Source organism: Triticum dicoccoides, chromosome 1B (assembly GCF_002162155.2).
Source record: "Triticum dicoccoides isolate Atlit2015 ecotype Zavitan chromosome 1B, WEW_v2.0, whole genome shotgun sequence".
Lineage (NCBI taxonomy): Eukaryota > Viridiplantae > Streptophyta > Magnoliopsida > Poales > Poaceae > Triticum > Triticum dicoccoides.
In genome coordinates this window covers 566,575,814-566,588,127 of record NC_041381.1, presented here as the reverse complement: position 1 = coordinate 566,588,127, position 12,314 = coordinate 566,575,814, and positions in this window count along the sequence as shown.

Genomic DNA, 12,314 nt, shown 5'->3' with positions numbered 1-12,314 from the left:
ATTCTTCTCCTTTTTCCGTCCGTCAGATCCATCTGCCACGGAGCCGATGGAAACCGAGGTCGCCGGCGAGGAGAACGCGCGCAGCAATGCCGACGACACCGTCGCCACCGAAGGAGAAGCCGGCGTTGATGAGCCCGCCGGCGAAGAGGCCGCCAAGGCTGCCGCCGCAGAAACTGGCGAGGGATCAGGCGATCGCACTGACGGCCCCGAGGCCGCAGGAGCGCCAGGCGCTACGCCGAACACTGATCCCTCTGCCGCTGCTGCAGCGCCAGGCTCCGAAGAGCCCCAGCCCGGCGCCTATCTGAAGGCCGGCGATGGCATCTTCATCAAGCTCCCCTGGGCGTCAAGCTCCAGGGCGCCGGTCGAAGGAGAGATGCTGGATGGAGAGGTGCTTGCCTCCGCTGGGCTGACGCTGGTCGACGCGCCAAGCAGCAGCAGCGACGAGCCTGAGGAGGAGCGGCTGCTGCGGAAGCTGTTGTCGCTCTACCGCGCCCGTCAAGCCAAGCTGGTGTCCCAAGAAGCACTTGTCGCGAAGGCGGGAGTGGACATCGAGAAGCGCGCGGAGGAGCTCCGGAGTTTCAGGCAGGAAGCTCTTCGGGCTCTGGCAGAGGAGCGGGAGCAAGTCGCTGAGGAGCGGAAAGCCTTCCTCCTCGAGAAGGCTAAGGTTGAAGAGCAACAGCGGCTTGCTGCCGAGAAACTATCTGCGCAAGAAGGCGAATTGGCGCAGCGCAAGGTCAACCTTGACAGCCACGAGGAGGAGCTTGCCATGCGCGAGCAAACATTTGGCGGGGCTCTCAAGGAAGCGAAGGATGCTGCCGCAACTGCCGAGGCCGCCAAGAAGGAGCTGGAGACGAAGATGGCGCAGCTGGAGGCCGATCTTAAGGCGAGCGGCGAGGAGCTTGCCGCGCTCAAGCGTGAGCACGAGAAGGACGCCGCCGCTCATGGCGAGCTGCAAGGCCGTCTCGCTGAGAGGAGCAAAGAGCTCAGCGCCGCCAAGGACTCTAATGCGGATCTTGAGTTGAAGCTGGCCACTTTGACTCAGACACTGGACGCCGCCATGGAGCGGGAGGTGGCTTTGTCGGAGAAGGTCAAGGCCGACGAGGCGCTGCTGGCGAATGTTACCGCCGCCCATAACTCTTTCAGGCAGAATGTGGAGCACTGGACGGAGGTTCTCGTGGATGCCGCCGCAGCCATCGACAGTGAGCTGGCGCAGCTGGGGATGGAAGATCTCGGGTACTCCTCCGATGAGCACCTCCAACCCAGCGCCAAGCTCAGCTTGTTCTTCATAGGCGTGGCGACGGCCCTCCTGCGACTCCGGGAGAAGATCCCAAAGCAGCTGGCTGATGAGTCGCGCAAGATCTGCGCGGGGGCTCTCCAGAAGGTGCTGGTGAAGGTGGCCTTCCTCAACCTAGGCCTCAACCTCACCAACGTCCTCAGGTCCTTGCCGCGCGGACGCCGATCTGGAAGCGCTCAAGGCCCTTGTCGCACCCATTGTGGACAAGGTGAGCGGGATTAAGAGGGTTGAAGGCGATCGCGTAGATTAGGTCACCCGTTTTCTTTTTCTCTTGTCGCTGCTGGTCATGTCATGAGAACAATCTATTAGAGCTGCGACAAGTTATCTTGTAATATGACTCTATTTTGGGTAGTAATTGCTATGTTATTTCCTTTACTTGATCCCGTCCTTTATATGTTTTTGCCCTACGCTTTCAGGGAACTTATCGGCGCAGGCACCTTAGCCGCGAGCGCTGAGTGCCGAACGTCAGCAGCCTGCTGGCGGTGCCGCTACCGACAAGAAACCTTGTCACAACTAGTCGCAGCTCACTTAAGTTGTTGAGCAGACTCGAAACAAAATAAGGGCACAACTAGCTACGAGTTGGTTCCTCCACGCACAGGTTTTCCATACAAAGCATGGTCGTTCGAGGAAGATAACCTAAAAAATAAACCTAATTGCTCAAACTTTGGCAACTTAGCTTTTCTGTCATTTGCTTCCTGGTAAGGCTAAATTTCCTTGAACGATGCCTGGTCCACACCATTATCTTCTCCTTTCCCCCCGGCAAACTTGTGTGCGAGGGAACCTTCCTTCCTTTGAGAAAGAGAAAGAAGAGAAAATAAAGATATGGAGCCTTACGGCTCGTTATTGCTTACCGGGGGTAGGTGCTGCACAAAGTGTCAGATAACGCATGCAAAGAAAAGTAGAAAGCATGAAATTGACAAGATGTGCGGAGCACATGAGCTTTACTTATGCACGGGGTCTGCGCCTGGCTTCGTACAAAGGATTACATGCAACATCGACAAGACTTGTACAAAAGGTGGTTGCCGGAATAGGTTCCGGCAACCGCGCCTTACGGGTAAAACTTACGAAGATGCTCAATGTTCCAGGAGTTGCTCACCGGAATGCCATCTTCGATCTCAAGGCGGACAGCGCCAGTCCTAGTGACTCGTTTCACCCGGTAAGGACCTTCCCACTTTGGCGTCAACTTGTTGGAATTCTTGGCGGACTGAACGCGCCGAAGAACAAGGTCGCCTTCCTCGAGACTTCTGGCATTAACTTTGCGGCTATGGTAGCGGCGCAAAGCTTGCTGGTATCGAGCAGCTCGTACAGCAGCCTAAAGACGGTCCTCCTCAAGGAGCAGCGCGTCATCTTGTCGCAACTGCTCTTGCTCAAGCTCATCATAAGCGAGCACTCGAGGTGACCCGTATACGAGTTCCGTGGGGAGAACTGCCTCTGCTCCATAGACTAGAGCGAAAGGTGTCTGGCCAGTGGCTCGATTTGGCGTCGCCCTGACTGACCAAAGAACCACCGGCAACTCCTCAATCCAGTTCTTTCCGCACTTGCGCAGCCTGTCGAAAGTCCTGGTCTTGAGCCCGCGCAGCACTTCAGCATTTGCCCTCTCCGCTTGACCGTTGCTTCTCGGATGAGCAACAGAAGCGAAGCAAACCTTGGCGCCAAGATCTTGGACGTACTGCATGAAGGTGCGGCTCGTAAATTGTGTGCCGTTGTCGGTGATGATCCTGTTAGGGATCCCGAAGCGACAAACAATCGACCTGAAGAACTTGACTGCTGACTATGCTGTCACCTTCCTCACTGCTTCCACTTCCGGCCACTTTGTGAACTTGTCGATTGCAACGTACAAGTACTCAAAGCCCCCGACAGCTCGGGGAAAGGGGCCGAGGATGTCGAGCCCCCAGACCGAAAATGGCCAGGATAAAGGGATCGTCTGGAGAGCTTGAGCTGGCTGGTGTATCTGCTTGGAATGGAACTGGCACGCTTCACACTTGGTTACTTGTGCAGTTGCATCCTGGAGGACTGTCGGCCAAAAGAAACCTTGCCGGAACGCTTTGCCGGCAAGTGCTCTTGCGCCAATGTGGTGACCACATATGCCTCCATGTATCTCTGCCAACAGCTTTTGTCCGTCTTCCTGGTGAATACACTTCAATTTCACACCGTTGAGTCTTCTTCTGTACAGTGTGTTGTTAACAAACTGGTGCATACTTGACTGTCGGGCTACTCTTTCCGCTTCTTCTTGCTCTTCGGGAAGTTCTCCTGTCTGAAGGAAACGGACAATCTGCTGTGCCCATGCTAGAGCTTGCGGCTCGACAACAAGGACTAAAGGCACATCTGCTGCTGCGGGAACATCCGCTTCTACGGCGAGAACCTGCGGCTCAGCCGGAGCTTGACATTCCCTGGCAAGCTTGCCGGAGCAAAACTTGTCGGGAGCGTCTGCTTCAACGGAACAAACCCTAAGGCTTGCCGGAGCAGACTGCTCCTCAGCACCCTTGGTGTTGATCTTGGGGACCTTCTTGGCGGCGGCTTCGGGGAGCTCTGCCAGAAAATAGTCACCAGAAATCAACTTCCTCTTCTTGCTCTGTCCAGTTGGTGGCGTTACAGACGGTTGAGTTAGCTTGAGCACAAAGATCCCTGGTTCCACAGGTAACTTAAGTGTGGCGCACTTTGACAGGCCATCGGCAATGTCGTTCTGAGCTCTTGGAACATGTTCCATCTGTAGGCCGTCAAAGTGCTCTTCTAGCTTTCTCACCTCATCAACGTAAGCTTCCATCAACGGACTCTGATAATTCTTGTTCACTTGGCGGACGACAAGCTGTGAGTCTCCCCTGACAATGAGTTTCTTGATCCCAAGGTCTGCTGCGATCCTGAGACCGGCAAGCAAACCTTCATACTCTGCGGTATTGTTCGTTGCTTGCTCCTTGGGAAAGTGCATCTGGTCTACGTACTTGAGGTGCTCTCCGGTGGGTGCGACAAGTAGCACACCCGCACCGGCGCCTTGCAGCAAGAAGGCACCATCAAAGTACATCAGCCACTCCTTGCTTGCTTCCTTGACGGGGATGCTCGTCTCTGGGATTTCTTCATCTTGTGTTGGCGTCCACTCTGCTATGAACTCCGCCAATGCTCTACTTTGGATAGTCGAAGTGCTTTCAAACTTGAGGCCAAAGCTTGACAGTTTCGGTGCCCACTCGACAATCCTGCCTGTTGCTTCTGGATTTTGCAGTATCCTCTTCAGCGGAAAACGAGTGACGACTGTGATCTCATGTGCTTGGAAGTAATGGCGCAGCTTTCTCGAGGCCATGAGAAGGACGAAAAGCAATTTCTGCACACCAGAGTACCTTCACCTAGCCCCCTGCAGAAGGGAACTGACAAAGTAAACTGGGCGCTGCACCATTCTTTTCTGCATCTTCTCACGCGACTGCGCAGATCCATCTTTGTCGGGACCAGAGCTTGCCGGTGAAGTCCTCTGCTTGTCGCTGGATGCATCTGCCGCGGTTGCTGGCTCATCATCCGCCTCCCTCTCCGCTACTAACGCAGCACTAACCACTTGATTGGTTGCCGCTATATATAGCAGCAACTTCTCTTGTGGCCTAGGTGCGACAAGTGTTGGAGTGGAGGACAGGTATCTCTTTAAGTCCTGCAGCGCTGCCTCCGCTTCCGGAGTCCATTTCATTGGGCCTGCATTTTTCAATATTTTGAAAAATGGCAGGGCGCGCTCAGCAGACCTAGAGATAAACCTGCTGAGAGCAGCTACGCAACCGGCAAGTCTTCGTACATCCTTGACGCGCTTTGGTGCTTCGATCTACTCAATGGCCTTGATCTTGTCGGGATTGGCTTCAATTCCCCGCTGAGACACGAAGAACCCGAGAAGCTTGCCGGAGGGGACCCCAAACACACACTTCTCGGGCTTAAGCTTGAGGTTGATCTTGCGCAGATTTGCAAAGGTTTCGTCTAAATCTTGAATCAGAGTTGCCTTGTCCTTGCTCTTGACCACTAAGTCATCCATGTAGGCTTCCACATTTCTGTGCATTTGCGGCTCAAAAGCGTAATGGACTACCCTTGCAAATGTTGAACCAGCATTCTTTAAACCGAAAGGCATCCGTACGAAACAGTATGTGCCACATGGGGTGATGAATGCGGTCTTCTCCTCATCCTCTTCTGCCATGAAGATCTAATGGTCCTGAGTATGCATCAAGAAATGAAAGCAAGTCACATCCGGCCATGGAGTCAACAATCTGGTCGATGCGCGGCAAAGGAAACGGATCTTTGGGACAAGCTTTATTGACATCGGTAAAGTCGATACAAAGCCTCCATTTCCCGTTTGCCTTGCGCACGACTACAGGGTTGGCCAACCACGTAGGATGGAGCACTCCTCTGACAAGGCCTGCTGCTTCCAATTTCTTGATTTCTTCTGTGATGAATTCTTGGCGCTCCACCGCCTGCTTCCTAACTTTCTGCTTGACGGGCCGCGCATGAGGACAGATGGCAAGATGGTGCTCGATTACTTTCCTGGGAACACCGGGGATGTCAGACGGTTTCCACGCAAACACGTCGACGTTCGCCCGCAGGAAAGCAACGAGCGCGCTTTCCTATTTAGGGTCGAGAGTGGCACTGATGGTGAATGTACCACCAGTGCCATCCTCCTTGGCGGACAACTTCTTGGTCTTTGGTGGAGCTGCCATTGTCTTCTTACACTTGCCGGTGGAGCTCGATGGTGCGTCCTCGACGGTAGCGCAACACTCCGAAGAGGTGCGCTTGCCGGAGTGGGCATCAGAACTCTTGCCGGACTTGGTCTTCTTCTTCGCCCCGGGAGCTTCAACGGCAAGTGATTTGCAATCTGTTGCAGCTGCTGCTTCCCGGTCGATCTTGTCGGCGCAGATAAGAGCATCCTTCTTGTCGCCAGGGACAGAGATGACACTTATCGGGCCTGGCATCTTCAGCATGTTGTATGCATAGTGAGAGGCTGCCATGAATTCGGCGAGTGCTGGACGGCCGAGTATCCCATTGTAAGGCAATGGAAAGTCAGCAACGTCAAAAGTGACCCTCTCGGTCCTGAAGTTCAACTCGCTGCCAAATGTCACCGGCAACGTAATCTTTCCCTTCGGCTTGCTCCTTCCTGGATTGATTCCTTGGAATGTGTCGGTCTCTTCGAGCTCGCCATCAGGGATCTGGAGTTTCTGGAGTACCGCGGAGGAGATCAGGTTCAAGCCGGCCCCGCCGTCAACTAGCATCTTAGTGACCTTGAGGTTGCGGATAGTTGGTGAAACCAACATCGGCAAGCACCCGACCGCAGTTATGCGATCAGGGTGGTCCTCAATATCAAAGATGATAGGCGTGCTGGACCATTTCAGAGGCTTGCGTGACTCGATAGGTGGTTCTGCTGCGTTAACTTCCCGCATCCACTGCTTGAGCTAGCGATGGGAAGTATGCAGAGAAGCACCGCCGTCAACGCACAGGACCTCTGTGGCTTTCTGGAACTCCTGCTCATCGGTCTCGTCATCATCCATGTCTGCGTCCTTGTCGTCATCTTCATCCTTGTCGCGGCCGCGGGGAGGTCTATCTCCTTGCCGCTGCTTGGCCTTGCCGCGGCGTCCTCCTTGGCCGGGGCGTTTCTTGCCGGCTTCTCTAGCACCTTCCTGGGCCTTCTCCTTGTCGTGACGCTCGTATTCAGCCTTTTGCTGCTCGACAAGCTGCTCGACCTTCTTGCAGCTCTGGAGGTCATGGCCCTTGGTGCGGTGGATCTTGCAGTACTGCTTGTTGGTGCCGTCCTGCTTGTCGGCGACCGCCACAGCCTGGTAGTTGGTGCCGCCGGAGCTACCAGCTTTGGCTTTCTTGGCGCCACCCTCGTTGCCGGACTGCTCAACGACTAGCACATCTTTGCCTTTCTTCTTCTTGTTGTTCCGCCGCCGGTTTTTCTTTTCCAGGACGGCCTCCTCACTGTCAGATCCTCCTGCTCCTGTATTCTCTCCGGGGAGTTTCCTCCCCTCCTTAGCACGCGCACACTTGTCGGCCAGGGCATATAGCTCACTGACGTCTTTGATCTTGCACATCGCCATCTCCTCCCGCATCCTGCGGTTTCACACGTTCTGATGGAACGCGCTGATTACCGCGGCAGGGTGGACATCTGGAATGTTGTGTTGTACACAGCTGAATCTCTGAATGTACTTGCGCAGGGATTCTCCTTCCTTCTGGGCGAGCAGATGAAGGTCGCTCTCCTGGCCAGGAGGCTTGTGGCCGCCTGTAAAGGCGCCAACAAACTGATGGCATAGGTCTGCCCAGGAGGATATGGAGTTGTTCGGCAAGTGCATGAGCCAGGATCTGACATTGGGCTTGAGCACCAACGGGAAGTAGTTGGGAAGGATCTTGTCGTCCCGCCCCCCGACAGCTTGCACCATGATGGTGTAGATGCTGAGGAACTCCGACGGATGCGACTTACCATCATACTTCTCTGGTACGTCTGGCTTGAAATTCTTTGTGCTGGGCCACTGGACTTGCCGTAGCTCACGAGTGAACGCAGGGCAACCTACCGCGTACGACAAGTCGCCTGGTTCCCCTGGCGCATGCATCTCGATAGAGGGCCCAGCGCGCTGGTCCGATTGACGCCGCGCTTCTCTTCGGCGCTCGATGCGAGTTTGAGCGTCTTCTTGCTGTCGTTCGTGAAGAACTTGGCGCTGATCATGACGAGCTCGTGGATCTGACAACGCGGTGGAGTCGCTGTCGAGGTGGATCCGGCGAGTCGGTGATCTTGGCCTTCGGGGTGGAGAGTGCACGGTGGTCGCACCCCACCGGTTTCGTTGCCACCGGCTCGTGCCTGGCGGTCCTGCCGCGGCAGCGATGTACTCGGTTGCCGTGGAGTGTCGCCGTTGGCGAAGCCGATGAGACTCTGAATGGTGGCCCTCCATTCATCGATCTTATCTGACGTTGGAGGGTAATCCAGAAGCAGTTGAGCTCGCGCCAAGGCTTCTGCTGGAGTGGTGGGCGGCAGTGGCAAACGGTGCGAGGAGCGGGATATGCTCGGACTTCTAACTATGTTAGAAGGAGCAGTACCCCGTCCAGGCGACCGTGCCTCGCTCGTGCCAGCATGTTGGCGTGCATGCTGGTCTTGAGCACCCCGAGATCAACCAGCTCGATCTTGGCCCAACAAACGTATATCTCTGCGAATACCATGACGCGGTTGGTCCTGCGCCTCCTGAGATGGGTGCGGTGCATGTACGGACGCCGAGGTCTGCGCAGCCTTGTCCTTGGACCTGGCAGCACCGTGAGCTCCCTCGTCGATGTTCGTTCTTCCGCCGGCGTCTACCCCACCACCCGTTTGCTCCGGTGGTGGTGGGATCGACGTGGACGGAACATCTGCCGCCGAAGCTTTCTCCTTCGGTGGCATGAAGATCTAGCTTGTGTGATCGCCGGATCAGGTTCACACAACCTCAACGCCCCCTACCTGGCGCGCCAAAGAGGTCGGGGAAGGCTGATCCACGGACACCTATGGGGACCGGCGGGCTGGGCCCCTTTCGGTTTGGCGGGAGGCGGAGATCGCAGGAATAGCGGATCGAGGCGAAGCACACGAGCAGTTTTACCCAGCTTTGGAGCTCTCCGGAGAGATAATACTCCTACTGCTGCATGTCTGAGTGTATTGAGTTCTTGCTCGGGAGCGCTGAGTGCTTCAGTACACTCTAGCTGCTAACGAGACCGAGCGTGAGTGTTTTCTGGCTTCCGAACCCCCCTCTACGTTGCGCATGGGCCTCCTTTTATATGCTGAAGGGGTCACCGACAGGTGGCAACGTAGACAAGGGTAAAAATGGAAAAGGGGTTGTGGTTGGTACAGCTACCTGTACAGTGTATCCTACCTAACCCTGATGACAGTGGACAAAGGCATTAAATGCCCGTCTATGTCGCCCAAACAGTGCAAAAAAGGACCGTCAGGGGCGCCACAGCTCGCCACGATGGCAATCTTGTCAGCGCCTCTTGCCACCGCGCACCGCTGGCTGCACAACCTCCTGCCACGCGCGCCTGGAAAGGCCCCAGGACGACACGTTGGTGGATGTGCTGGAGCGCGGGTACAGGGTGGTAGCTTTGCCGCGGCAAGCGCCTTGCCGCGGTCGTTGTCTTGTCGCGTCCGGAAGCTTGTCGCTCGCCGGGCCTTGCCGGGACACGTGGCGCGTCGCGGCAAGTTCCTTGAGATGCCTTGGTTGGCCTTCCCGGCAAGCTCCTCTTGTCGGGGCCTTGTCTCCTTTGCTTGAATACTTTGCTCTTATGCCTTGGTTGGCCCTCCCGGCAAGCTCCTCTTGCCGGGGCCTTGTCTCCTTGGCGTGAATACTTTGTTCTTGAATGGCTCCAAAGGAACCACGAAGGACCTTGGCGGTCGCTCGGCAAGCCTTGCCGCGGGGTGCTGCAACTTCCCGTGCACAAGTTCGGGATACTAGGGTACCCCTACTCTAGTACACCGACAGATCTCTTAAAAAGATTAGCTAGTGGATGATGATCCATATCAATAGTTTTTTAGCAAGCGAAGATGCAAGCAAATAGAAGACACATGATCACACAAGCAAACAAGAGATCAAACAAGAAAAAGGTGAACAAAAAAGAGTGCAATAAAATGGAAATTTTTTGTGAAGTGGGGGATATGAAAATGAGAGGCAAATGGCAAATAATATATATTGCAAGGAGATGAGATTTGTGATTAGGAACCTGATAGATGTTGATGATGCCTCCCTGGCAACGGCGCCAAAAATTCCTTTTGATGTCGCTTGAACTACGTCGGTATTTCCCCGAAGAGGAAGGGATGATGCAACACAACCACGGTAGATATTTCCCTCAGTGATGATACCAAGGTTATCAAACCAGTAGGGGAAGCAAACAACACTATGTAAACGGTACATGCACACAAAAACAAATACTTGCAATCCAACGTCTTAAAGGGGTTGTCAACCCCTTTCGGGTAACAGTGCCAGAAATTGTCACATTGACGATAAAAATTGTGGTAGATTGATAGATGCAAATAACGGCAAATAAAATTCAGCGAGGTATTTTTGGGTTTTGATAATATAGATCTGAAAATAAAAGTGGCAAATAAATAAAAAGGCAAATAGCAATATAGATCTGAAAATATATGAGGAGAAAATAGACCCGGGGGCCGTAGATTTCACTAGTGGCTTCTCTCGAGAAAATAGCATATGGTGGCTAAACGAACTACTGTTGGGCAATTGATAGAACGTCAAATAATTATGACGATATCCAGGCAATGATCATTATATAGGCATCACATCCAAGACTAGTAGACTGACTCCTGTCTGCATCTACTACTATTACTCCACACATCGACCGCTATCCAGCATGCATCTAGTGTATTAAGTTCATGGAGAAACAGAGTAATGCAATGCGAATGATGACATCATGTAGAAAAGATCTATTCATGTAGGAATAGACCCCATCTTGTTATCCTTAATGGCAACGATCAATACGTGTCTTGTTGCCCGTTTTGTCATTGGGAAAGAGCACCGCACGACCGAACCCATCATAAAGCACCTCTTCCCATGGCAAGAAAAATTGATCTAGGGCCTAACTAAACCAAAGATTCGAACAAGAAATACAAGGCTATAAGTAATCTTGCGTATAAGAGATCAAAATAAGACTCATATAACTTTCATGGATAAAATAGATCTGATCATAAACTCAAAGTTCATCGGATCCGCAAAAGGAGTTACATCAAATAGATCTCCAAGAGACTATTGTATTGAGAATAAAAAGAGAAAGAGAGAGGAAGCCATCTAGCTACTAACAACAGACCCGTAGGTCTACAATGAACTACTCACGCATCATCCGAGAGGCACCAATGAGGATGATGAACCCCTCCGTGATGGTGTATAGATTGGATCTGGTGGTTCTGGAACTTGCGGTGGCTGAAATTGTGTTTCGTCAACTCCTGTAGGGTCTTTGGAGTTTTGGGGTATTTATAGAGCAAAGAGGCGGTGCGGGAGACAACCATGGTGGGCACAGGCACGCTTGGGCCCCCAGGCGTGCTCTGGTAGGTTGTGCTCCCCTTGTAGCCCCCCTCTAGTACTTCTTTGGCCCAACAGGTGTCTTCTGGCCCAGAAAAAAATCTCCAAAAAGTTTCGCTGCGTTTGGACTCCGTTTGGTATTGATTTTCTGCGAAGTAAAAATCAAGCAAAAAAATGGCAACTCGCACTGGGCACTATGTCAATAGGTTAGTCCCAAAAAATGATATAAAGTTGCTATTAAATGATTGTAAAACATCCAAGAATGATAATATAACAACACGGAACAATAAAAATTATAGATACGTTGGAGACGTATCACATTTGTTGAGATTCGATGAATTGTGGATTTATGATCAGATTATCTATGAATATTATTTGAGTCTTCTCAGAACTCTTTTATGCATGATTAAGATAGCTTTGTATTTCTATCCGAACTATTGATTTGGTTTGGCTAACTAGATTGATTTATCTTGCAAGGGGAGAGATGCTTTGTGATGGGTTCAATCTTGCGGTGTCCTCACCCAGTGACAGTAGGGGTAGCGAGGCACGTAATTTTATTGTTGTCATTAAGGATAAAAAGATGGGGTTTATACCATATTGGTTAGATCTATCCATCTACATCATGTCATCTTGCTTAAGGCGTTACTCTATTCTTTTTAACTTAATACACTAGATGCATCCTGGATAGAGGTCGATGTGTGGAGTAATAGTAGTAGATGCAGGTAGGAGTTAGTCTACTTGTCACGGGCGTGATGCCTATATTCATGATCATTGCCTTGGATATCGTCATAACTTTGTGCTTTTCTATCAATTGCTCAACAGTAATTAGTTTACCCACTGTATGCATTCGTTCAAGAGAGAAGCCTCTAGTAAAAATTATGGCCCCCGGGTCTATTTCTCATCATATATTTTTAGATCTATAAAACCAAAAACCCAAAAAATACCTTGTTGCATTCTATTTGCCTTTACTTTATTTTGCACTTTTATTTATCTTTTATACCTATCTCTATCAGATCTCATCCTTGCAAGTAACC